General features: G+C 40.9%; 1 non-coding gene across 1 annotated transcript; it reads left to right on the top strand.

The window, feature by feature from the left end:
• Positions 1-4,466: 4,466 nt before the first annotated feature.
• On the top strand, positions 4,467-4,539 carry TRNAK-UUU. The gene has a single exon. It is a non-coding gene; the product is annotated as a tRNA-Lys (tRNA).
• The last annotated feature ends 20,238 nt before the right edge of the window (positions 4,540-24,777 follow it).

Genomic DNA, 24,777 nt, shown 5'->3' with positions numbered 1-24,777 from the left:
CCTCCAGGGGACGCTAGTGGTGAGGAACCGCCTGTCAAGATGCAGGTTTGATCCCTGGGTCAAGAAGATCCCCTGGAGGAGGAAATGTCAACCCACTCCAGTATTCTTGCCTGGAGAATCCCATGGACAGAGGAGCATGGCAGGGGTAGCATGGGGTCCATGGGGTAGCAAAGAGTCGGACATGACTTAATGACTGAGCACACACAGCACTCTGGGGATGACAGCAAGGTTAACAGGACTCTGAGGAACAACACACCTAATTTCACAATGACCCTCACTCACAGACCTCCCCCCAACTCTTCAAAATACACCTTTTGATTGTCTTTCATTATAAATAAAAGATGATGGATGTATCAAGCAAATAGGACGGGTTTATTCTGAAGTACATCCTATGACCAAACAGCCAGATTCTGAGGCTATCTAAGTGATTTCCTCTGGGCAAGCTCCATGGAAGAACTCAAATCTGTACCGCTATTGTTCTTTAGTCTCTTAAGTCATGTCCGACTCTTTGTGACCCCATGGACTGTAGCCCGACAGGATCCTCTGTCCATGGGATTCTCCAGCAAGAATACTGGAACGGGTTGCCATTGCCTTCTCCAGGGGATCTTTCCAACCCAGGGATCAATCCTCTGTCTCCTGCTTTGGTGGGTGGATTCTTTACCACTGAGCCACCAGGGAAATCTGAAGTCTATATTACTAAATCATATTTATATGCATGAAGTGATCTTATCTCTACCTGAGTGAGGGTACAGGAAAACAGATACAAATATTTGTCTACAAATATTTGGTATGTGTTCTCAGTTCAGTTCAGTTCAGTCGCTCAGTCATGTCCAACCCTTTGCCACCCCATGAACTGCAGCAGCCCAGGCCTCCCCGTCTATCACCAACTCCTTGAGTCTACTCAAACTCATGTCCATTGAATCAGTGATGCCATCCAACCATCTCATACTCTTCATTCCTCATGCATTTTCAGTTTGCTTTTAACACATGCTTATGAAGTAAGCAGGCCTGCTGTCGTTTTCCAGGAGTAGTTCCACGTATCAGTCCAGGTAACCAAACTGTGTGTATGTCTACTGGAAGGTTGGTTTAGTAAACTGAGAAATAGTTTCAGTAACGGCAACCCACTCCAATATTCTTGTCTGAAAAATTCCATGGACCGAGGAGCCTGGTGTCTAACATTAACCCGGCTCCTAACATTAACCCACCAGGCTACAGTTCACAAGGTGGCAAAGAGCGACTGAGCATATTCAGTATCACAAAGATATCACAGCCATTCAGTTCATTTCAGTTCAGTCGCTCAGTCGTGTCCAACTCTTTGCGACCCCATGAATCACAACACTCCAGGCCTCCCTGTCCATCACCAACTCCCAGAGTTTACTCAAACTCATGTCCATCGAGTCAGTGATGCCATCCAGCCATCTCATCCTCTGTCGTCCCCTTCTCCTCATGCCCCCAATCCCTCCCAGCATCAGGGTCTTTTCCAAGGAGTCAACTCTTCACATGAGGTGGCCAAAGTGTTGGAGTTTCAGCTTCAGCATCAGTCCTTCCAATGAACACCCAGGACTGATCTCCTTTAGGATGGACTGGTTGGATCTCCTTGCAGTCCAAGGGACTCTCAACAGTCTTCTCCAACACCATAGTTCAAAAGCATCAATTTTTCGGTGCTCAGCTTTCTTCACAGTCCAACTCTCACATCCACACATGACCACTGGAAAAACCATAGCCTTGACTAGATGGACCTTTGTTGGCAAAGTAATGTCTCCACTTTTTAATATGCTATCTAGGTTGATCATAACTTTCCTTCCAAGGAGTAAGCGTCTTTTAATTTCATGGCTGCAATCACCATCTGCAGTGATTTTGGAGCCCCAAAAAATAAAGTCTGACACTGCTTCCACTGTTTCTCTATCTATTTGCCATGAGGTGATGGGACCAGATGCCATGATCTTAGTTTTCTGAATGTTAAGCTTTAAGCCAACTTTTTCACCCTCCTCCTTCACTTTCATCAAGAGGCTTTTTAGTTCCTCTTCACTTTCTGCCATAAGGATGGTGTCATCTGCAGATCTGAGGTTATTGATATTTCTCCCAGCAATCTTGATTCCAGCTTGTGCTTCTTCCAGCCCAGCGTTTCTCATGATGTACTCTGCATATAAGTTAAATTAGCAGGGTGACAATATACAGCCTTGACACACTCCTTTTCCTATTTGGAACCCGTCTGTTGGTCCATGTCCAGTTCATTACATTGAAAAATCCAGCTGATTTCTTGTCTAAGGGACTGATATCTCCCTTACTCACAGAAATTTCATAGAAATTTGTATTTGTGTGTATACGTACTTTGACTTTATAATCTGGATGTTCTCTCATAGAAAGGAGCACTAGGTCTGGGAGGTTTGCAGAGTGGGTTCATGATATTCATGGTAATGTTATAAGAAAGGTCCTGAAATCTTCCAGAACTTACTTCTGAATTTGAGGTGACACATCTGATTCAGTCATTCACTCATTTAAATACTAGGATTACCTTGATCCCTTCTGAAGGCCAGGGCAGTGCAAGTTCTCTGTCTTATCCACAAGTTGGGCGAGGAAACAGAATGAAGCCCTGCTCTATGACTTAGCCACAGGGAGTGTATGGCACAAAGAACCTGGAGAACCCATCATGGTTGCCTGTGTGGAGACAAGCAGAGGGCAGAGCCCAGAAGTGGTCACTGGGTTATTGACCTGCCTGTCCGTCCTCTTGGGTCTGGGGGCCTCACAGCACAGAGACAGTCGTCAGACTCCGTCCCTGAAGAGAACTTTGTGCTCTGGGTTGTTCTTGAGCTGGGTGACTCACCTGCCTCCTGGAGACCAGGGGACCCAAGATATGTCTCTTGTCTCCCACATAATTTACGGCCATTTATTTCCTTGTGGCTGAAGGTAACATCAACCCTCTTCTCCCCTCTGTGTAGAGAAATGCTCCAGGTCTGAACAAAGTGAACGTTCTAGGTTCCTAAACCTTTCTCTGAGCAGAGTTTGAAAGCAGAGAGATAGGAAGGTGGTATTTGAATCTAGAATTCTCATTTTAGGGCAATACTCAGGGAATCTTGGAGTCCCAGAACTGCCTTTTCTCTAGCCTTTAGGTCCTTCCTCCCTCTCTCTCTTTTTCTTTCATTCTTTCTCTCTTCTTTCCGTTCCCTTCCTTCCTTCCTTTTCTTTTTCTCTTTCTTTCTTTCTCTCTTTCAGTCAGCCAAAGAGACTTCAAGTCCATAATTCTCTTTCTAGGAACCCCCTAAACTAACAAGGAATAAACTTCTCAACCAACACCTTTATACACAAGGCAGTGTGATGAACAGAGCAAAGGTTTCACCACCTGGAGCTCTGATGACAGATCCACTGCCTTCTCTCTGGGAAGAGCAGCAAGCTTTGTTTTCCCTTGCTCCACATCCACAGAAATGACTCTATGATTCGCTCTGATCTTCCTCTGCAGGCTGCCCCCTCACTGTTTCCTGACAAGACGGAAGAGGCTGTGGGTGACCTCCGCCCTTCCCTGAACTCCACTCTCAACAGGCTTTGGGGGAGATAAAACAGCCTCCACAAGCTTCTGCTCCAAAAACATTGTAATGAGAGAAAATCAAGTCCAGTTTTATTTGTTTACAGCTAGGAGCCCACCCCACTTTGAAAGAAAATTAAATAACATTTTCATAAGTTGATTTTGCAGGAGAAAGAGTAGATATTTAAACTATTATCACACCCATGATATTTCAAATGAAAATTTTCACCTAAAGAAAGGAAAGCAATCTCATCAAGTGCCAATTTTGCCTTTCTTTTTTTCAAATAAAAATTTAAAAGGTGAAAATGTAACATGAAATTATAAAAGCTTGAATAGATCTATGTATCGGGGATCCACTGTAGGTACCAGCATATGCTTTGTATTTCACAAAATAGATGTTGCTAGCATTTAGATATCCAGGGCTGCCAGAACTGCAAATGCTTCCTTAGAGACCTTTTAAAAGCAGAAAGCTATTTAATTCATAAAAAATTTTAATGAAAATAATAATGGCGGTGTTATAGTTCCAGATGTTAGAGTCTTTAAACCAAATTTTCTCTTTCCTCTTTCAGAACCTTGGTCTCTGCAGGTTAGTGGCACTGTCCAAGGCACAGACAGACAGGTATTTATCCCCTAATTCACAATGTGAAAGGCAAAAAGTGGAAGTTGCTCATTTGTACCTGACTCTTTGCGATCCCATGGACTATAGCCTACCAGCCTCCTTTGTCCATGGGATTCTCCAGGCAGGAATACTGGAGTGGGTTGCCATTCCCTTCTCCAGGGGATCTTCCTGACCCAGGGATTGAACCTGGGTTTCCAGCATTGCAGGCAGATTCTTTATCATGTGAGCCACTGGGGAACACATGGCCCAACAAGAGGCACCAAGGCCTGTGACTCCCTGTGGCAACTCAGGTTCATGCTCAGGCTTTAGACTATTCTCAGCCTCAAAGCCTGGGTATCTCAGCTGGTAGAGCATCAGACTTTTAATCTGAGGGCCCAGGGTTCAAGTCCCTGTCCAGGCACCAAAAACTAAACAAATAAAACAAAATGTCTCATAATAACAACATTTAGACTTTTTTCGGGCTTCCCAGGTGGCTCAGACTGTAAAGAATCTGCCTGCAATGCAAGAAACTGCACTCAGTGACTACTTCCTAGGCTTGTGTGCTTGTCTTTAGCTGCATGATTTAAGAAAAGGATGAGACTCAGGAAGGATAGAAAGGATTTCTTGGCATATATAGTAGGAAAGGTAGACCCAGCATGACCAGGCTGGAGTTTTAAGACAAAGAATGACCACATGACCATTTTAAGAGCAAAGGCACAGAAGTTAATAAAGTGGAAGGAAAAATACGTCTAGCTTTATTATCTTGGCAAAAAATATCAGAGCTACAGGATGTCTAAACATGGTAACTAATCTCTGGTTCCCTTGTTTTCTATTTTGTCAAAAAATCTCTGGTGGGTTTCCTCTCTTCCCTCAGTACAACATGCAAGTATATCCAAAGAGACCCATAGACTTATTTCTGTGTCCAACTCTTTGTGGCCCCAAGGACTGCAACCCACCAGGCTCCTCTGTCCCTGGGATTTCCGAGGCAGGAATACTAGAGTGGGTTGCCATTTCCTCCTCCAGGGGATCTTCCTGACCCCAGGGATTGAACCTGGGTCTCCTATATTGCAGGTGGATTTGTTACTGCTGAGGCATCAGGGAAGTCCTTCTCTGAATGACAGAAAGAAATTGAAAAAAAAAAAAAAAGCTATGGATCTGGAGAGGAGAGAATGCTCGAGGGTGGAAGCTGCAGGGTATGCATGTGTGTGTGGGCTCAGGAGACAAGAAGACCTTCTTCCTAAGCCCCTGTTTCTCCAGGGCGCATTCCAATTTTCTCACAACTCTGCTGTCCCAATTTTCAGATAAAAGATGAACCATCATTGGTCAAGCCTTCTGTGAGAATCTGAAATCTTAACCCTGCTTCCACGAAGAAATGATCCCAAGTTCTAAACATGAGACTTATTCAGAGCTTCAGGAAAGGAACCACAGGAGTGTTGAGCCTCCTTCAGTGTAGCCAAGAGATTGAGACCTCTAAGATTTAGAATCTAGAGTCTGAGTGGCATCTCTCCTGCTTGCTTTATCTCGTGGCTGAGAAGAACTAACCACCACCATTACACCTTCCAGTGTGGAGGGACACTCAGCCTTCATGACAGTTCTCTTAACAATTTCTAGAGCTGGAAAAGGAAGGGTTTCCAAACTAGACTTTTGGGGAAGTGTTGTCGTTTATTTTAGATTTATGACTGGTAGACAGATCAGAGACTACATGTCTCACAAGCAGGGTTTAAAAATGTTGCATTTCAAGAAAAGTTGACCAGAAGCATTCACATTTTCCCTGCCCATTCTTAACAACATCAGTGTGTTCTCTTGTGATTTATGGCCTCACTTGTGATACTGGCACCTGCCATGGATAAGATCATTAAAACCCTTTTTTTTTTTTCAAGTCTTTATTTATCAAAGCCATGGAAAAATGACATTCCTATTAGCTTGAGTTGGAAAAGTTAGAAAAGCATGGTGTAACTCATTCCAGGTAATATCTTTCTTTTTGTATAACCATTACCCAGACCTCTCTAAAGAAAGGGTTGAGTGTGAATTATTTCAAAATCAAAATAGTCTCTTTAAAATTGGAAATGCATTATGCACCTGAGGTGCTGACAGCAAGGTCCATGCCAAGCATTTGATCCATGAATACCCATTTTCCAAGCTCTCCAGGTCCTTAGATCTGAGTCTCTTCCATTTTTTCCTGTGGCCAATTTTCAAATAAGGGATCGGGAAACAGTTTAGAGATCATAAATCACGCTGATGGTTGGGAAATAAAAAGGGTTCCTTTGCTTCTTCAGATGTGGTTCAACACATTTTTACACATCTTTAAACTAAATCAGAAATCCAGATGCAAAATTAGGGTGCTTACATATATCATGTCTCTTTGTGACATTCCATGAAGGAATGCAGGGCTGAGAGAGACCTGACCTGGCTATAAGATGGCATAAAAAATTTCAGGTCAGCACTGCAGAAAACAAGGGAGAAGATTTGGGGAAAGTGAGTGTGTAGTTCCACTGCTGTGTATACATTTCATCGAGTGACTAACTCAACCAAAATATAGCATTCACTGCATATCAAGGAAATATCTGTGACTTAGTAAACAGACCTAGTAATAGTTTGAGCATAAGCTTACTAGCATGTGAAATGAGCACAATTGTACGGTAGTTTGAACATTCTTTGGCATTGCCTTTCTTTGGGATTGAAATGAAAACTGACCTTTTCCAATCCTGTGGCCACAGCTGAGTTTTCCAAATTTGCTGACATATTAAGTGCAGCACTTTCACAACATCATCTTTCAGGATTTGAAATAGCTCAGCTGGAATTCCATCACCTCCACTAGCTTTGCTCAGAGTGATGCTTCCCAAGGCTCAGTTGACTATGTCAAGCTCGAGGTGAGTGACCACACCATCACGGTTATCTGGGTCATTAAGACCTTTTTTGTATAGTTCTTCTGTGTATTCCTGACACCTCTCCTTAATCTCTTCGACTTAGGTCGAATTTCATCCTTGTGTGAAATTTTCCCCTGGTATTTCCAGTTTTCTTGAAGAGATCTCTAATCTTCCCCATTCTATTATTTTCCTCTATTTCTTTGCATTGTTCATTTAAGTGACAGAACAATAATGAAAACAAATAGTTTCATTTTCACTTTAAAAAAATTCCAATCTTTTTGATAGGAGTACTGAGTCTTTTCTGATTATTTTTAATTGTCTTTACTGCTTTAGTGTTTTTTAAATAATAAAAATGTGTTACTTTTCTAATCATAAAAGCACATTTTAAAACACCTACACTGTCTTAGAGACACTGTTTAGATCTTCCTGCCTTTCAGCTCTTCTTTACACGTGGGTGTCTCCTCTCTCGACTTTCGTCTTGAACACTTTTGGATTCTCTGGTGGTGTGTGCTCCTCATTAGATGTTCATACGTTCTGAGCATAAGTCACTTTCCTTCCCAAAGAGACTGCAGGACTGACTGTAGGGACGGTTTACTGACTGTAGGTGCTTCTCAAAGTGGTAACACCATAATGATGTTCATTAAGCTTTCTCTTTTAACATTTCTTCTACCTGCTTCCTGTGGCCCCCTTTCTATTCCTTGATGAGGAGGTTAGAAAAAAAAAAAAGCGTACTGAATCTCAAATGCTGATTCTGGCTGAGAACATTTATACCAGGCTTGATATTTTCATATTCCTACTGCACTCAGTGGGCTTCCCAGGTGGCGCTAGTGGTAAGAAACCCAAATGCCAAAGCAGGAGATGCAAGAGACACAGGTTCAGTCCTTGGGTCAAGGAAGATTCCCCTGGAGGACATGGCAACCCACTCCAAGAGTCGGACATGATTAAGTCCCATCCTCCCCCCAATATACATCACACTCAGTATCCAGTAAATGCCTTCTTTCTTAAAGAACAGTGACTCTGGTCATCATTCCACACTCCAGACCCCTGCTCTCACTCCAACCCCAATTTGAGGAGAAAGATGGGACTCAGTTATATGTATATGGATGATGAGAGAAAGTGGTTATTTTAACAGCTAAGATGTCCTGTTTCTTTGGGTCTTACCTTTATTTTATTAAGCTTTTTTTTCTTTATTTATACTCATTTGATAATTAATTGTGCACCTTTTTGGAGTAGGAAATAGCACACCACTCCAGTATTCTTGCCTGGGAAATTCCATGGGCAAGAAGAGACAGGCAGGCTATAGCCTGCAGGGTAACAAAGAGTCTGACATGACTGAAGCAACTTAGGATGCCCGCACACACATATGTCAGACTATCTTACACAGTTGCATGCTACAACGAAGGAATGCATATAGCATCATATATTTTAGAAATTTCACAGTTTGTTAGTTAAGATCTTAATTTTTGTCTAATATCCTTCTTCTGTTCAGGACCCAACTAGGATTACACAGTACCTTTGGTCATCAAAGCTCCTTTAGTTTCTCTGGGTTGTGACAGTTCTCAGTCTTTCCTTGTTTCTGACAACCCTGACAGCTTCATGAGGTATACTATAGGCTGTCCTTCTGCTGGAATTCATCTGGTGCTTCTCTCAAGATGAAGCTGGTAGATTGTCGGGAGGACGATTACACAGGAAATGTGCTAGCTCATTGCACCTGATCACCACACACACTGTCAATGTGATATATCTCTGCTGACACTGACCGTGGTCACCCAGCTGAAGTAGGGTTGTCAGGTCTGCCACTGCAGAGTGGCTCTTCTTTTATCCCCCTTTTCCATGCTTAACTCTTCATTGTTTTATTTTTTGATTGAAGGACAATTGCTTTACAATGTTGTGTTGGTTTCAGCAGTACAACAATGCAAATCAGTCATAATTATTCGTATGTCACCTCCCTCTTGAGCCTCCCTCCCATCCCCCTATCCCACCCAATCCGAGTCATCACTGAGCACCAAGCTGGGCTCCTTGTGTTATACAACAACTTCTCACCAGCTATCTTGGAGAAGGAAATGGCAACCCACTCCAGTATTCATGCCTGGAAAAGCGTACGGACAGAGGAGCGTGGTGGGCTACAGCCCATGGGGTTGCAAACAGTCAGGCATGACCTAGTGAGTAAAAAACAACAATATTCCATTTATACTTGACCCTTTAAAAGGTAGTGGCTGCACGGCCCACTCTAAGGTATGAGGATGAGGCAAATTCCAGTGTTTTTATATAATGGGATATTTGGCAATAAAAAAAGGGGGAAAGCCATGCTACTGATAAGAAGGACAATGTGGTTGAATTTCAAAAATATGATGATGCATGGAAGAAGCCAGGCACAGAAGTGTACCTCCTGTAGGATTCATTTATATGAAATTCAAGGATAGACAAAAGTAATCTATGGCCACTGAAAACAGAACAAATGACTGCCTCTGGGGAAGGGGCCTGATAACAAGAGTTACCAGACAGTTCTCCAAGGTGATGAAATGTCCCATATCCCCACTGGGATGTATTCATTTGGAATGCTTCAGTTAACTGTAAACTTAAGGTGTTGATGTCACTTACATAATTGAAATAATACCGTTGAAATAATACACTTAAGAAGAATCTTTAGCATTTATTGTCAAAGAAGTCATTAATGGTCCTGGTAAGAGCAGCCTCAGTACAAATGTTGAGGCAGAAGGTCTCCTGGATTTTTTTAATCAATACTTTTTATTAGAGTGCAGTTGATTTATAATGTTGTGTTAATTTCTGCTGTACTGCAAAGTGCTTCAGTTATACATATATATATATATATATTCTTTTCTTATATTCTTTGCCATTACATTGTATCATAGAATACTGAATATAGTTCCCTGTGCTAGGCAATAGGACCTTGTTGTTTATTCATTCTATATACAAAAGCTTACATCTGATAACTCCAGCCTCCCCCTTCATCCCTCCTTCAAGCTTTCCTGTCTCTTAAATTTCCCTAAAAGACCTGCAATAATAGAACAGAGTGAGTGAAAGAACTTCCCTTGTTAAAGAAAGATCACTAATTAAACTTGAGAAATTAGAAGAGGACAGAGGACTGAAGATTTACAAAGGAAAAATAAATCAAACTGCATGAGCATGCAGTAAGAGTGCTGATCCTATAAAGGAACTAAAAATAGCTCATGCAGTATCCAGCTACGACAGCAATCCAACTGGAGGGGCAAGTGCAAGGAGATGCTAGCATCCCTGCGGCAGGCTTACCGCCAGACCTCAGCCCAGCAATCTCAGTCCACCTTACATCTTTTTATAGTGACTTCTGGAGCTCTGCTAAGCCCCTGAAACACTCTAGTAAGACATAATCCTCTAATTTTTATGGCTTTGCAAAGACACACACAGGTACTAAGGAGTTGTAATTTTAGAAGCATGTGTAAAAGGACACGTAAAATAACATAGTGTATAGCAGAAAAATCAGTACAGTTCTCACGTCATTGTCTAGTGAGTCGGTGGCTGCATTTTACTTTACCTCATGTGATTTGAGAAAATCTCTAGAATATTAAAAAGAGAACAGAGAAGATCATTAAAAGAGTAGAGGGGGAAAAAAAACTTCTCTGAAAATAAATTTGGAAAATTATCCATCATGCAGAAGGGAGAGAAATCGTAAAAGCCACTCTTTGTTGGAATATAAAATCTATTCTGCGTAAGAAATTAGAACTCTCAGAAAAACTGTTTAACTTCTCCTGGAGCTCTGGGTAGAAACAGTATCTTAGCGAAGACACAAAAGCGCTGATGGTACAATCAAAAAGACAAAGAAATAAGACCTTTGTATATTTGTCCTTGGGTGGGAAAGGAATCAAGAATTCCTATACAAATGTTTTTCCAGAACCTTTATATAAAATCTAGAACTATAAAAATAATAGCTAAAAACTGGGAGTTTAAGGCTCAGATACTCTTAAATCTTCTTTAAAAAAACTTTTTTTTTTTTTTTGGTGGGACTAAGTATTTCATTACTAAAGCAAAATCCAGCCTCTGAAAGTCTGAATTAAATGGAGAGGATTGTTAAGATATGTGTGTGCATGCTAAGCCACTTCAGTTGTGTCTGTGTCCGTGTTACCCCATGGACTGTAGCCCACCAGGCTCCTCTGTCCATGGGATTCTCCAGGCAAGAATCCTGGAGTGAGTTGCCATGCCCTCCTCCAGGGAATCTTCCTGACTTAGGGATCGAACGCTCATCTCATTGGCAAGCTGGTTCTTTACCACTAGCGCCACCTGGGAAGGCGCTGTTAAGATATATACATGCTGGCAATTATGTATTTCAGTGAAAAACAGAGAATACAGATTTTACATTTAATTATGTCGAGTTTAATTAAATCCTTCCACCACATACCTTTTTTTTTTTTTTTGCAATCATTCATTCTATAAACATTTATTGAGGACTGATACTGTTCCGGGTACTTGGTTTTCAGAGATGAATACACAAAATCTACTGTCAGATAACTCATTGTTTGCATCTTTCTGGATTTTTTTTTTTTTTTTTTGGTCTTGTTTTTTAGTACAGTATTTATTTCAAGACTGGGAGATGGAAAAGATCTCCTCTTAGAATTCCTTCTAATCACATAATTTTATTAAACATCTTGTTGCCAATTCTAGAGATCAGCATTGCTAACTCATTTACATTGGTAAGAGCTTAAATAAATATATAGTTATTGTTGGGCTTTGAGAAAGGATATTAGGTTACATACCTAGGGAGCTAAAGGCAACATAAAGAAGCATTTATGTCTGTTTTCCTATGGCATGGGGTTTTGATTCCAAAGAACTCCTGCACTTGTTATTTATCCAAGCATTTCTCCAATATCACAATACCAACTGGTTATTTGTTCTGTGTATCTTTGATTCTTTCACTATTAAATGCATAATAAGTCTTTTAAGATGTTTCAAGATAAACCTGATATCTTTAGGTAGCTGAATGGTTACTCAGCAACTGAAGGTTGGTTTTCTCTGTATTTCCATCTCCATGTCCACAGATAGACACAGAGGGAGAAATCTCCAGCCAAGAAAGGGTGGTGGCACCTTTTCAGTTCATGAAATTAGGAAATACTCTTTGTTGTAGGTATCGATTTTAACCTATTGATTATAACTACAAAATTGACTGTAGCTACAAATAGTATTTATAATGTATGAAGTACAAGTTCTAAATGGACTATAGAGAAATTGCTTAACAGAATCTTACCACGAGGCTCATAGGTTTTGTCTTGATTCTTTCTGAATCTACCATTTTTATTTATCTAAAGTTGTTTTACCTTGAGTGGGATTGAGCTGGGCAAGCTTAAGACATTATCTGGCACTGTAATTTAAAATTCATTGAAATTCTTTGTTTTCTTAAATTGTTTCCAGAAATAACTTCAGAGGCCATTAGGTAAAATCAACAAGAATATTCAACAAAGGAAAAATTGCCAGTATTCAAAGCCCCAAATTCTTATAGCTGGATTTGGTGATGGGGCGGGGTAAGAGGGGAGATTTCATACACACACACACACACACACACACACTGCATATTTGAAAATACTTCAGTGATTTGTCATTGCTATCAAATAACAGAAAACAGCTGCATTTAGTAAAGTGACAACTGGACTGCGATTGTAACCCTAGCTTTCCACTTGATACTTGGCTGTGGGGAGGGGAACCTTCCACCACATAAAGTACAAAACTATGAGGAGCACCACGATTAGAAAACCCGTGAAGCCATGAAATCAAAAGCTCATCAGTTCATCATCTCGCAGTCTCTCCCTCGGCCCCTTCTCTCATCCTCTTCTCCAGGTAACATCGATAAATCTCTCCACAGGGCAATCAGACTATCACTTAGTAGGTACTCATATTTGGTTAAGAAAATACATAAGTGATCATTTAAAATGTCCATTTCTAACATCTCTAGGAAGCTTAACAGTTTTAAGCTTAATATGAAGGCGGCTGGAGCGGAGACGTCATTGGCAGAAGCACACAAGCTGAGGCTCCTTCGCTGTGTGCAGAGGGTGAGGCTGACTTGGGTGGCCGAGGGTCTAGGGCCTGGTCCCCTCTCCTCCCCCACTGCTCCAGCCTGCTGCTCTCTAACCATGCTTCGGCCAGCTTCATACCCTCCTTCTACCTCCTGGTACTAGAAAACACAACACGCATCCTGGCATCCCAATAGCCAGACCAGAATTTCCAGGGAGGATTCTGAAGGACAGTCCTCTGGGACACACCATCCCCTGGACACAGCAGGACTGCCCCGCAGTGAACAGAAGAAAGTCCCCCACCACTGATGCTGTCTCCCAGCAACCGGGGTGCTACCTAAGGTTCACTCACTTGCATGGGTCAGAAAACTATCTTAAAGCAGTTGCAGCCAATTAGAGAACTGATTGGGTAACAGATCTAAGGATGTACAGAACACCTAAGCCTCAGGAAAGACAGGGGTGCATTCAGGCTGCCAAAGCCCAAGACTTACATGTTTCCAAGACTCTTTCCATTTTCATCACATCTGTTTTCACAGAAGCTGAAGTCTCTTTCATGGCAAACCATTCTGTCCTTGTCACGGCAATCATGGAAACACAGAGAAAGCCTCTCCCGGGGAAAACCACTACGGTAACTTCTAACACCTCCCACAGGGGTCAACACTGTTTAAACTCCTAACACCATGGATTAATTGTGCTTCTTTTTAAACTTTGTTTACGTGGAAATCATATAGGATGTCCTCTTTCATGTCTGCTTCTTCCAGTTACTATTACACTTTAGGGATTCAAAATGGTTTATACTATTTAGTTCAGTTCAGTTGCTCAGTCATGTCCGACTCTTTGTCCATCACCAGCTCCCCGAGTTTACCCAAACTCATGTCTATTGAGTCGGTGATGCCATCCAACCATCTCATCCTCTGTCATCCTCTTCTCCTGCCCTCAATCTTTCCCAGCATCAGGGTCTTTTCAAATGAGTCAGCTCTTCACATCAGGTGTCCAAAGTATTGGAATTTCAGCTTCAACATCAGTCCTTCCAATGAATACCCAGGACTGATCTCCTCTAGGATGGACTGGTTGGATCTCCTTGCAGTCCAAAGGACTCTCAAGAGTCTTCTCCAACACCACAGTTACTTGTCTAAATATAAAAATATTCTCTCCTTTGTTCTATTGTTGATGAAAATTCGGAATTGTTTCCCATTTAAGACAAACAACACTTTGATGAACTTCCCTCGGGGGAAAATAACACACAGGAAGACATTTCATTGGATCCATGCCTAGGTGTGAAATTCCAGGTGAAGTGTGTTTGCCTTTATTGGACAGTACTAACTGGCTTTCTAAGGTGGTTTTATCAGTCTACACTCTTCCCAACAGTGAACAAGAATTTCAGTTCCTTCACGTCCCTATATACTACTTTTGGTGTTTTCAGGTTTTGATTTGTTTGTTTGCTAATTCTGGTAGGTATGTAGTGCTATCTGACTGAAGCCTGATTTGTTTTAGGTCATGGTTAATGAATGGAGAAGGAAATGGCAACCCACTCCAGTACCCTTGCCTGAAAAATGCCGTGGACGGAGGAGCCTGGTAGGCTACAGTCCACGGGGTCACAAAGAGTTGGACACGACTGAGCGACAGCAACAACAAATGTTTAATGAGAGGTCTTCTCTTTAACGTGTTTACTGGCTGACAGAGTCCTTATTTTGCTAAATGTCTGCTAAATTTCCTGTGCCTCACATTACTAATTCTGATTGTCCATCTTTTCTTTCTTTCTTTTTTTTTTTTTTGCTCCTTAAGAGTTATTTATACATTCTGGATACAAGCTTTTATTCCATTATGTGTATTGCTAAATCTCATGCTGTATGACTTGCAAGCTTACTCAGTTAATTAATTCTTTTGATTAATACATTTTTATTTTAATGAAACTGAAGTTATTAATCTTTTGCATTATGCCAGTATTTTACTTTCTGTTTAAGGATTTTTTTGCTTACTCCATGGATACAAAAATATTTTCCTATGGCATTGTCTCAACGTTTTATTGTTTTACCATCCTCGTGTGGATTTATAATCCACCTGGAATTGGCTTTTCTATACAGTGCAATATATAGTGCACTGATTTTATATACACTATGGTTAGGGTCAAGAACAACTTATTTTTCTTGCAAGGATCAACTTACCTAATTGCATTTATTGAAATCACCATTCTTTCCCTATTGCATAGCAAATCATGAATCAATGGGTCTGTACATATAGGTCTATACCTGAAATACGCATTGTTCTCTTAGCCTCTCATCTGTTCTTGCATCAGTATCATACTGTCTTAAGTCATTCACTTCGCGTGCTCGGTTGCTTCAGTCATGTCTGACTCTTTTCGACCCTGTGGACTGTAGCCCGCCAGGCTTCTCTATCCGTGGGATTCTCCAGGTGAGAATACTGGAGTGGGTCGTCATGTCCTCCTCCAGGGGATCTTCCCAACTTAGAGATCAAACCTAAGTCTCTTGTGTCTCCTGCACTGCAGGCAGATTCTTGACAGCTGAGCCACTGGGGAAGCCCCAAATCGTTCACTTTAAGACTTTGTATTTGTTAGTGTCCATCTTCCAATTTTGCATTTTTTCAAGATTTTTCTTGGCTATTTGGAGCCCTTCTGCAGTATTCAATAAACTTTTGAAAGCTCTTGTTATTTTCCACCAAAGAAATAAGAAAAACTCTGCTAGAATCTAGACGGATTCTGCTAAATCTATATATGAATGTTAGAGATAATTGATGTCTTTACAATATTGACATTTTTCATCCAAGAACATAGCTTAGCATTCCGTTTCTAAACTCCAGAAATGAAATTTCTCTATTAAATTTATTCTGAGAAGTTTGATTTTACTCTATTATAAATTATCCTTTTAAACTTCATTTCTACTTGTTTTCTTCTGGTCGAAAAATACAACCTACTTTTACACTGAATCTATATAAAGAGGTCTTATTAAATTTGTTAATTCTAATAGATTGTCTGCAAGTTATTTTGAATTTTCTACCACAACAATTTTAATGAAGGATTAAATCCATTTGACAAATACATTATGTTTGAAAAATTCTATTTTTTTCTGAAAACATGCTGAACTAAGAAAATTACAATTCATCTCACTGTATCACCTACATTTCCTAATTTTATTTAGCTAAATGAGTTTATTTTTTAAAATAATGTTTGTTGTTTTTATCCATTCACTTATTTTCCTTAATATTACATATAGGGTGTGTGGCCTTCAATTTAAGGATTTAAAGCTATGTAAGTAACATGTAGTTGTTTTTTCTGTCCAAACTGCCAATCTTTATTTTTTAATTGGAGAATTTAGGCCATTTACATTTACTGATATATTTGGGTTTATGTCCCACATTTTACTATTTGTTTCATATTTTTTCCCATGTTCTTTCCTTTTATTCTTTCTTTTTATCTTTTTGGGGATTAATTGGCAATTTTTTGCCAATATTGATTTGCATTATTTTTGCCATTTGTATTGATTACCACAGAGATTAAAATCTGATTTTTTAATTTATTTTAGGGCAATATAATTAGTAATTTTACTAAACTATATCTAGCTATAACTTACTTTATTATAACAGATGCTGCATGCATATTGGTTATAATATACTAATGTGTAATAGTTACTTTGCTTCCCACACACTCTTTATTCCACAGAATTTTAAAAATTACATATAACCTCTTCTCACCCTTATGTTACTATGCATCTTAGTTTTTACATACTTTAAATCATGGTAGATGATAGGTGATTGTTGTTTCATATTCAGTATGTGTTTGTATTTTCTCATATGTTTATATGTTCATTACTCTTCATTCTTTTTTGCATTTTCATGTTTCCATCCGAAGACTTTTTATCTTTCTGAATGTTCTCATTTTAGTTTAAGGCAGTTCTAGATGAGAATTATTTTCATTTTTGCTCACTACAACCCGTATCCTTTTTCCTTTCCTCTTTCTATCTTACACCCTCCTTTTAGTCCTGAAAATGTTTGCTGGTTTATTTTCCAGTTCACCCAGTCTGCTGGTGAACTGCCTGCCTCCACTGTTGGAGACCCTGTCTTTTAACTTCTGAATTCCAATTTTGCTGGAATTCCAATTTTTCAATTCTAGGGTTTTTATAATCATTTTGTGAATTCTATATCATGGTTGTTTAAGGTCTGTTTATCATACTTTCATTAATTGGGTCATTTGTAAGTCTAATACTATTTTTTTTAACTCTTTTCTGCTTGGTTCTGCTTTTTTGGTGTGATTATTAATTTTTTATTGAGAGTTAGATTTTACCTATGGAAGACTGTTCTTCTCCTCCAGAAATGTTACAATATACCCTCTGGTGGTGAGATTCAGTCAAGGCACATCATTTTTATCAAAGTTAGGGCTAAGACGACCGACCTGGGCTGGAAGGTATGCTGGCGCCGTCTTGGTCCTTCACTCACTCCTAGAACCTCGCTCTCCAGCTGGCCCACCCGAGGCCTGGGGTATCTAACAGAGAACCCTTTCTCCTTTATTGTGCTTGAATAACATTTTTTGATCTGCCAACAATTTCAGAAAATTCTATTACTTTTTTCAGTGGCTTTCTGCTGAGCTTATCTTCTCAAGAATTCCATAAACATCTCTAGGCAAAAAACATAAACTATAATACATCTCCCGATCCTTCATCTCACCCAGAATTGAGCTTCTCAATTCCAGCTGTTTTGAAGTCCCAAACTCCAGATTCTTAGGAAGTCTCCAGTCCTAAGACGCTACCAGACATTCTGCTGGTACCTCTTATAAGCATTTCTCTGCCTGCAACTTTGGTTCTGACCTCTGGACAAACGGAAAAAAGCTCAGAAAACAATGACTCTTGGGAAGGTCTCATGTATCTCTAAGGTCTTCTCTCTGGGACCTTGATCCTTCAATCTCTCATCACCCTGACAGCTCTCCAGTGCATTCAAATGGTTTAATGTAGTTTCCCTGCTTGTTCTCAAGTTGGCATGTTGATCTGCTTCAAGTTACTTCATAATAAATGGAAGCACAAATGTCAAGGCATATTTGATAAATAAAAATGTGTGCTTCTTGCATTCATTATTGTTGTTAATAGGTTCCCGTTATTTTTAATTCCAGAGAAATTAAGCTTCTACACCATTTCACTAGACAAGAGTAAGCGGCAATCTGGTGATTGGAAATTTACTCTCTAAATCACCCAAAAGTGTTGGTTAGAGTCAATCAGCAGCAAGACATGTTCATCTTTTACAGACATTGTATGTTTGAAGTTAGACAGTAAGGCACTTGGCTGATCTCAAATGTTACAGCTTCCTGTGATCAGTCCCTAGGATTGCTATGAAAACTAAAGCTCAACTTTGTTTTTTTGTTTTTCAAGTGGTAAATTTTGGACCATTTATAAAAGCCAGATGTGTAATCCTCGAACATCTCAAATACATTTTTGTCATTTTTATCAATATGAAATATGTGGTTTTCAATCAAAATATACTAATCTCACACTTCTCAATTTATCTAGATTTAAAACTTTATATTCTTTACAGACATATGGAAGAAACTTCGTGCCCTTTATTTCACATGCCAAAAGACTTCTAGGTGTAAAAATAGTTTCATTCCATCAGTGATGAACATATAAAATCTATAAATAGGAAAATATTTTCCATGCTATATTTTACCTAACGTGTTCACATAGTATTAAATGTTTCTCTTTAGTATGTCTGGTCTTATGATTTTGAGAATTTGTGCAAATTTCATATATCAAAGATCCAATATTTTGTCCACCTGAAGGGAAGAGCCAACCCGTTGGAAAAGACCCTGATGCTGGGAAAGATTGAGGGCAGGAGGAGAAAGGGACGACAGAGGATGAGATGGTTGGATGGCATCACTGACACAATGGACATGAGTTTGAGCAAACTCCAGGAGATGGTGATGGACAGGGAGGCCTGGTGTGCTGCAGACCATGGGGTTGCAAAGAGTCAGACATGACTAAGTAACTGAACAGTGACAATCACTGGATGAATTCGGGTGCTTGAAGCTCTATGATGAGGCTCCCGTGTAACACAGCCGGCTTAGTAAAATGTGGTCTTAGTATGAAACAGGGGAAGTAGAAATCTAGGGTGAGAGAAGGGCTGAGCCCGCTTTGCTCAGCTGTGGTCAGGACTCACCCTGACTTTGGTGTCCTGTTCAGTCCTCATTCACTCAGGGAAACATCAGTGACAAGACAGAATAGTGTCCTTAGGACAGTGAATGACTCTTAAACTGTGTTTGTATGGAATGGTTCACAGGGCCAAAAGGAAGATACCTGTTTCTCATTCATCTCACTTCTTTTTTTTAAATCAGTGTACAGCTGCTCTACAATATTGTGTTAGTTTCTGACATACACTGAAGTGAATCAGCTACGTCATTTGCAGAGACGTGGATGGACCTAGAGACTCTCACACAGAGTGAAGTAAGTTAGAAAGAGAAAAACAAACATCGTGTATTAATGCATATACATGGAATCTAGAAAAATAATTCAGATGAACCTACCTGCAGGGCAGGAAGAGAAACGCAGACGGAGAGAACAGATGCATGGACACTGGGGAGAGCAGGGGTGGGTGAACTGGGACACTCGGATTGGCACATAATCTCACTCCTGACTGTCTTCAGATCAGCTTGCTTGAGGATACCCACCTCCATCCACGGAGATGAACATTTGCCACTCGTGGCTGAGCTGAGAGTATTCCCGCAGGATTCTTATCACATCATCTCTCCTAATTTCTCCCACAAAAGAAGATCCTCCTTGACCACCCACATTTCTATATATTTAGAATGTAACTGTGTGACCTTGGTAAGTCACTTAACCTTCTTCTGCCTCTATTTCTTTATTTGTAAAATGGCATAAATAATGGTACCTACAGCACAGGATAGCTACAAGCATTAAATAAGTTATTATTTATGAAGTGTTTAAAGCTGCGTCTGGCACAGAGTAAACACATGCTGCATGTGTGTTTGCTGAAGAAAACTGTATTTAACATCAACGAGTAAAAGTCAATGAAGCTTTTCTGTAAACGAATTATTAAGCAGCCATCAAGTGCCCCGCAGTCTCCCAGTGTGCCTCATCATTTTCTTCGAGACATAGCAACTGAGAACTGGTTTCATCGAGGTAGTTACTAAATGCAGCAACACGAAGGAAAATTTTCTGAGAAGCATTTTCCTGGCTGAGCTTAAAGGTCTGCCTCTCAAACACTTCTGTTTTGGAGATACGACATTTTATAGCATGAATGGAAAAAACTGCCTGGAAGCTATAGTGTTTTTTTTTTCTTTTTTACATAACACCCACTATTTGTACTTTACATTTCATAGTTTACAGAATGTTTGTTTTAAATAGTAATGGGGTTGCAAAAAGCCTGCCTGGTGTGCACCGTGCTCTGGGAATCACAGAACCTGAGAAAATCGGCGGTCTGTTGGTGTTTTTTCTTGGCTTCTGCTTTGCACACTTAGTTGAAGGGCTGTCAAAGTTGGCACAACTTAAATGTCATTTTTTAAATAACTGAGGATCTAGAGGCAGCTGAGGTTGTGCGCGCGAGGGTGTGCACGTATGCAAGTGTGTGCTAAAGATGCAAGAGTTTAGCAAATATCTTCATTTGATTGAATATGAAAATTAACTTAGACTGCACTTAAAATAAGTCACTTTTCTCACCCTCCTGTAGGACTGTTTCCACTGAGTTCAATCAAGGAGACACTAAGGAGCCGATTCTGCCAAGTAAGAGTGACATCACATGAGGACCATCCCGGGTTGGAGCCCCGCCTCTCCTTCATCCTTCCCCAACCCCCGCCTTTTGTCCTTTGCTAGAACCTGAAATGTGTCCTTATTCCTCTTGGGAGGTCCATTTACGTCGAAGGCACATCTGGTCTAATTAGGCTGACAGGTACTCCAGGTATGTTGGATGGAGTCCAGACATCACACGCACTGCCATGAACTTGGCAGTTTACCTTTTCATAAGCTCATCTTCAGGCTGCCAGTGAACTCGAGAGATGCATGTTTATTATTTGTTAATACATGTTCACTTTCTGCCTTGCTACCTACACCGTCATCAGAGACCACACTGCAAAGCTAAGGGCAGCGCTCTCATGCAAACTGGCGAACAGTAAGGACCCAGCTACCCAACCCTGTGAAAACTGGGCTGAAAAGCATAACAGTAAGTGGTCCACAGTGGCTATGCAGAAAAGGTTGAGGAAACAATCCCACTTTTCAGACTCATGTTAGCCTCTACAAAAACTTTAGAATTGATGCTTTCAAATTGTGGTGCTGGAGAAGACTCTTGAGAGTCCCCTGGACAGCAAGGAGATCAAAGCAGTCAATCCTCGAGGAAATCAGTCCTGAATATTCATTGGAGGGACTGATGCTGAAGCCGAAACTCCAATACTTTGGCCACCTGATGCAAAGAATGAGTTCGCTGGAAAAGATCCTGATGCTGGAGAAGATTGAGGGCAGAGAAGAAGGGGGTGACAGAGGGTGAGATGGTTGGATGGCATCACTGACTCAGTGGACATGAGTTTGAACAAACGCCAGGAGATAGTGAAGGACAGGGAAGCCTGACATGCTGCAGTCCATGGGGTCTCAAAGAGTCTGACAGGACTTAGTGAATGAAAAATGACAGACAGTAAAAGTGACTACAGTTCCTGCCGCTCCGGCCCACCCAGCAGAGGAGGGGGTCCTCAGATGCCCCACGCCCACCAGTTTCTCATCTGCTTTCCTGTTCCTCCAGCAAAAGGGTGACCAAAAGCTTAGCTCATGCAGAAGGATGGATTGGGTTGTTGTGAATCCCCGAGCCTATGTTTTAAACCGCCTGCATTAAATGCCTTTGCAGTTGGTTTCATCAATTCACATGTAGTTTTCTTTCAGGAGAGTTCCATGTAGAAAAGCTGAGAATAAGGACTGTTTTTAGCTGCTTTTGCCCAAGCCCGGGACAGACTCATGAAGGCAAGGCAATTCCAGGAGTCACTTCCAAGGGAAGGTGGCTGGCATCTCCCCACCACCCTCTCCAGAGAAGAAGTGAAGTGAAGTGAAAATTGCGCAGTCATGTCAGACTCTTTGCAACCTCATGGACTATACAGTACATGGAATTCTCCAGGCCAGAATCCTGGAGTGGGTAGCCTTGCCTTCTCCAGGGGATCTTCCCAAACCAGGGATAGAACCAAGGTCTCCTGCATTACAGGCAGATTCTTTACCAGCTGAGCCACAAAGGAAGCCCAAGAATACTGGAGTGGGTAGCCTATCCCTTTTCCAGCAGATCTTCCCAACCAAGGAATTGAACTGGGGAAGAAGCATGTTTTATTTAACACACTACTGTTAGCCTTCTTGGAGGTTCAGCTAATAGAATATTTGATTCTCTTGGGGGAGGGGATTTCTTTTTCCCAAGGAGCTGCATTGCTGTCCCAACTGGAGACAAAGGGAGTCTTTCAAAACTGAAGGTTCCTTCTATTTTCCAAGAACATTATCTTCCTTCAGCTGATATTTTCAATCATGATGATTCAATTGTCTTTTCTTCCCTTATAATTCACCTTGACTCTGACTGGTCCCCAGAAGTGCAGGAGACACCAAGTTCCTAATGCCACACCTCCTCCAGGAATTTAACATTGAAATGTACTTTGTCTTACAACATAGGTCCCACCATCCCACCACAGATTTAAGAAGTGCACCAGCAATTAGCTATCATGCATGTTTTGATCCATTTCCTAAAACAGATGAACAATAAAATTTGCAGTTGAACAAACGAAAAATCATCTTTCCATTTGATGACAATAAAATATGTGCTTCTTGATCAAACACTATCCAAATAAGTGATTTTTTTTAACTTTTTCAAACCTGTGTACAAGTCGGGTTAAATGTCTATTTGAGTTTATATAAATACTAATTCAGTTCAGTTGCTTAGTCGTGTCCAACTCTTTGCAACCCCATGGACTGCAGCACTCCAGGCTTCCCTGTCCATCACCAACTCCTGGAGCTTGCTCAGGCTCATGTCCATCGAGTCGGTAATGCCATCCAACTATCTCATCCTCTGTCATCCCCTTCTCCTCCCGCCTTCAATCTTTCCCAGCATCAGAGTCTTTTCTAATGAGTCAGTTCTTCGCATCAGGTGGCCAAAGTATTGGAGCTTCAGCTTTGGCATCAGTCCTTCCAATGAATATTCAGGGCTGATTTCCTTTAAGATTGACTGGTTTGTCTCATGCATCAAACCTGGACTGGTGATCTGTTTCACATATGATAATATACATGTTTCAATGCTATTCTCTCTGAAATCATCCCACCCTTGCCTTCTCCCACAGAGTCCAAAAGTCTGTTCTTTATTTCTGTATCTCTTTTGCTGTCTCGTATATAGGGTCATTGTTACCATCTTTCTAAATTCCATATATATATGTTAATATACTGTATTGGTGTTTTTCTTTCTGACTTACTTCACTCTGTATAATAGGCTCCAGCTTCATCCACCTCTTTTGAACTAATTCAAACGCATTCTTTTTAATAGCTGAGTAATATTCCATTGTATATAAAGTAATTAGCCTCCAATTAAAATAAATAAATTAATTTTTTAAAAAAGAAAACAACAACAACAAAAAAGACTGACTGGTTTTATCTCCTTGCAGTCCCAGGTACCCTGAAGAGTCTTCTCCAATACCACAGTTCAAAAGTATCAATTCTTCCATGCTCATCTTCCTTTATGGTCCAATTCGCACATCCATATCTGACTACTGGAATACATAAATACTAATAACAATACAGTAAAATTGTATGATCTAATCAGACACCGTGCCATGAATATTAGTCATAGGCCAGGCACTGTGCATTTCTACCCACTGTAAATCATTCAGTGGAGCAGCAGGCTTGTTTATAACAACCCCTCACCCTTGACAACTGTGGTGCTGCCTTCTCCCTCCCTATTAATTAATCCGTGTGGCAGAGGACAACACCATCCATGGGACCAGGAAAACCTTATGTTCCCTGAGCTTCTGGGGTTCCACTTGGCTGTCGCGGTAGATTCTTTTTCCTTGATGACTAAATGAGATAAACACAGGCTACTTTGTGAGTCCCAGTGAATCAGGAGGGCTAATCCAGCACCTGGCAGAGGCTGGTGAAGATGATGACCAAGCTGCTAACACCTCCCTGGCCACTTGGTCCTCCTAGCCTGGGAGCGGACCTAGAGCTTCCAAAACCACAGTACTGGACGGGGACGTGGGCAAGCAGCATGGCTCTCAGTGTCCTGTGTGTATGAAATAAACCCTGGTCTCCAACATGGGAAACCATCTTCCTATCAAAGCTTACATCAGTATTCTTCATTTACAACTTTCTTAGGTCAATATACAGATTATACAGGCTTTGTTGTCACTGGTAGCTCAGATGATAGAGAGACTGCCTGCAATGCAGGAGACCCCAGTATGATCCCTGGGGCAGGAAGATCCCCTGGAGAAAGGAATGGCAACCCACTCCAGTATTCCTGCCTAAAGCATTCCAAGGACAGACCATGGGGTTGCAAGAGAATCAGACGCAACTGAGTGAATAACACTTTCTCATTTTCTTTTCTTTTGTCCTCATTGTACCCTGTGTAAACCACAGACAACAGAAAGAGCTCTAACTAAATGTTTAAATAACCAGGATTTATTACAAAGATCATATCCAGGGCTTCCCTGGGGGCACGGGGGTAAAGAATCCACCTGCCAATGCAGGAGACATGGATTTGATCCCTGATCTGGGAAAATTCCACATGCCTCGGAGCCACTAAGCCCGTGCATCACAACTATGAGCCTGTGCTCTAGAGCCTGGG

The sequence above is a fragment of the Cervus canadensis genome, chromosome 9 (genome assembly GCF_019320065.1).
Source record: "Cervus canadensis isolate Bull #8, Minnesota chromosome 9, ASM1932006v1, whole genome shotgun sequence".
Taxonomy (NCBI): domain Eukaryota; kingdom Metazoa; phylum Chordata; class Mammalia; order Artiodactyla; family Cervidae; genus Cervus; species Cervus canadensis.
This window is presented reverse-complemented; position numbering and strand designations above follow the sequence as displayed.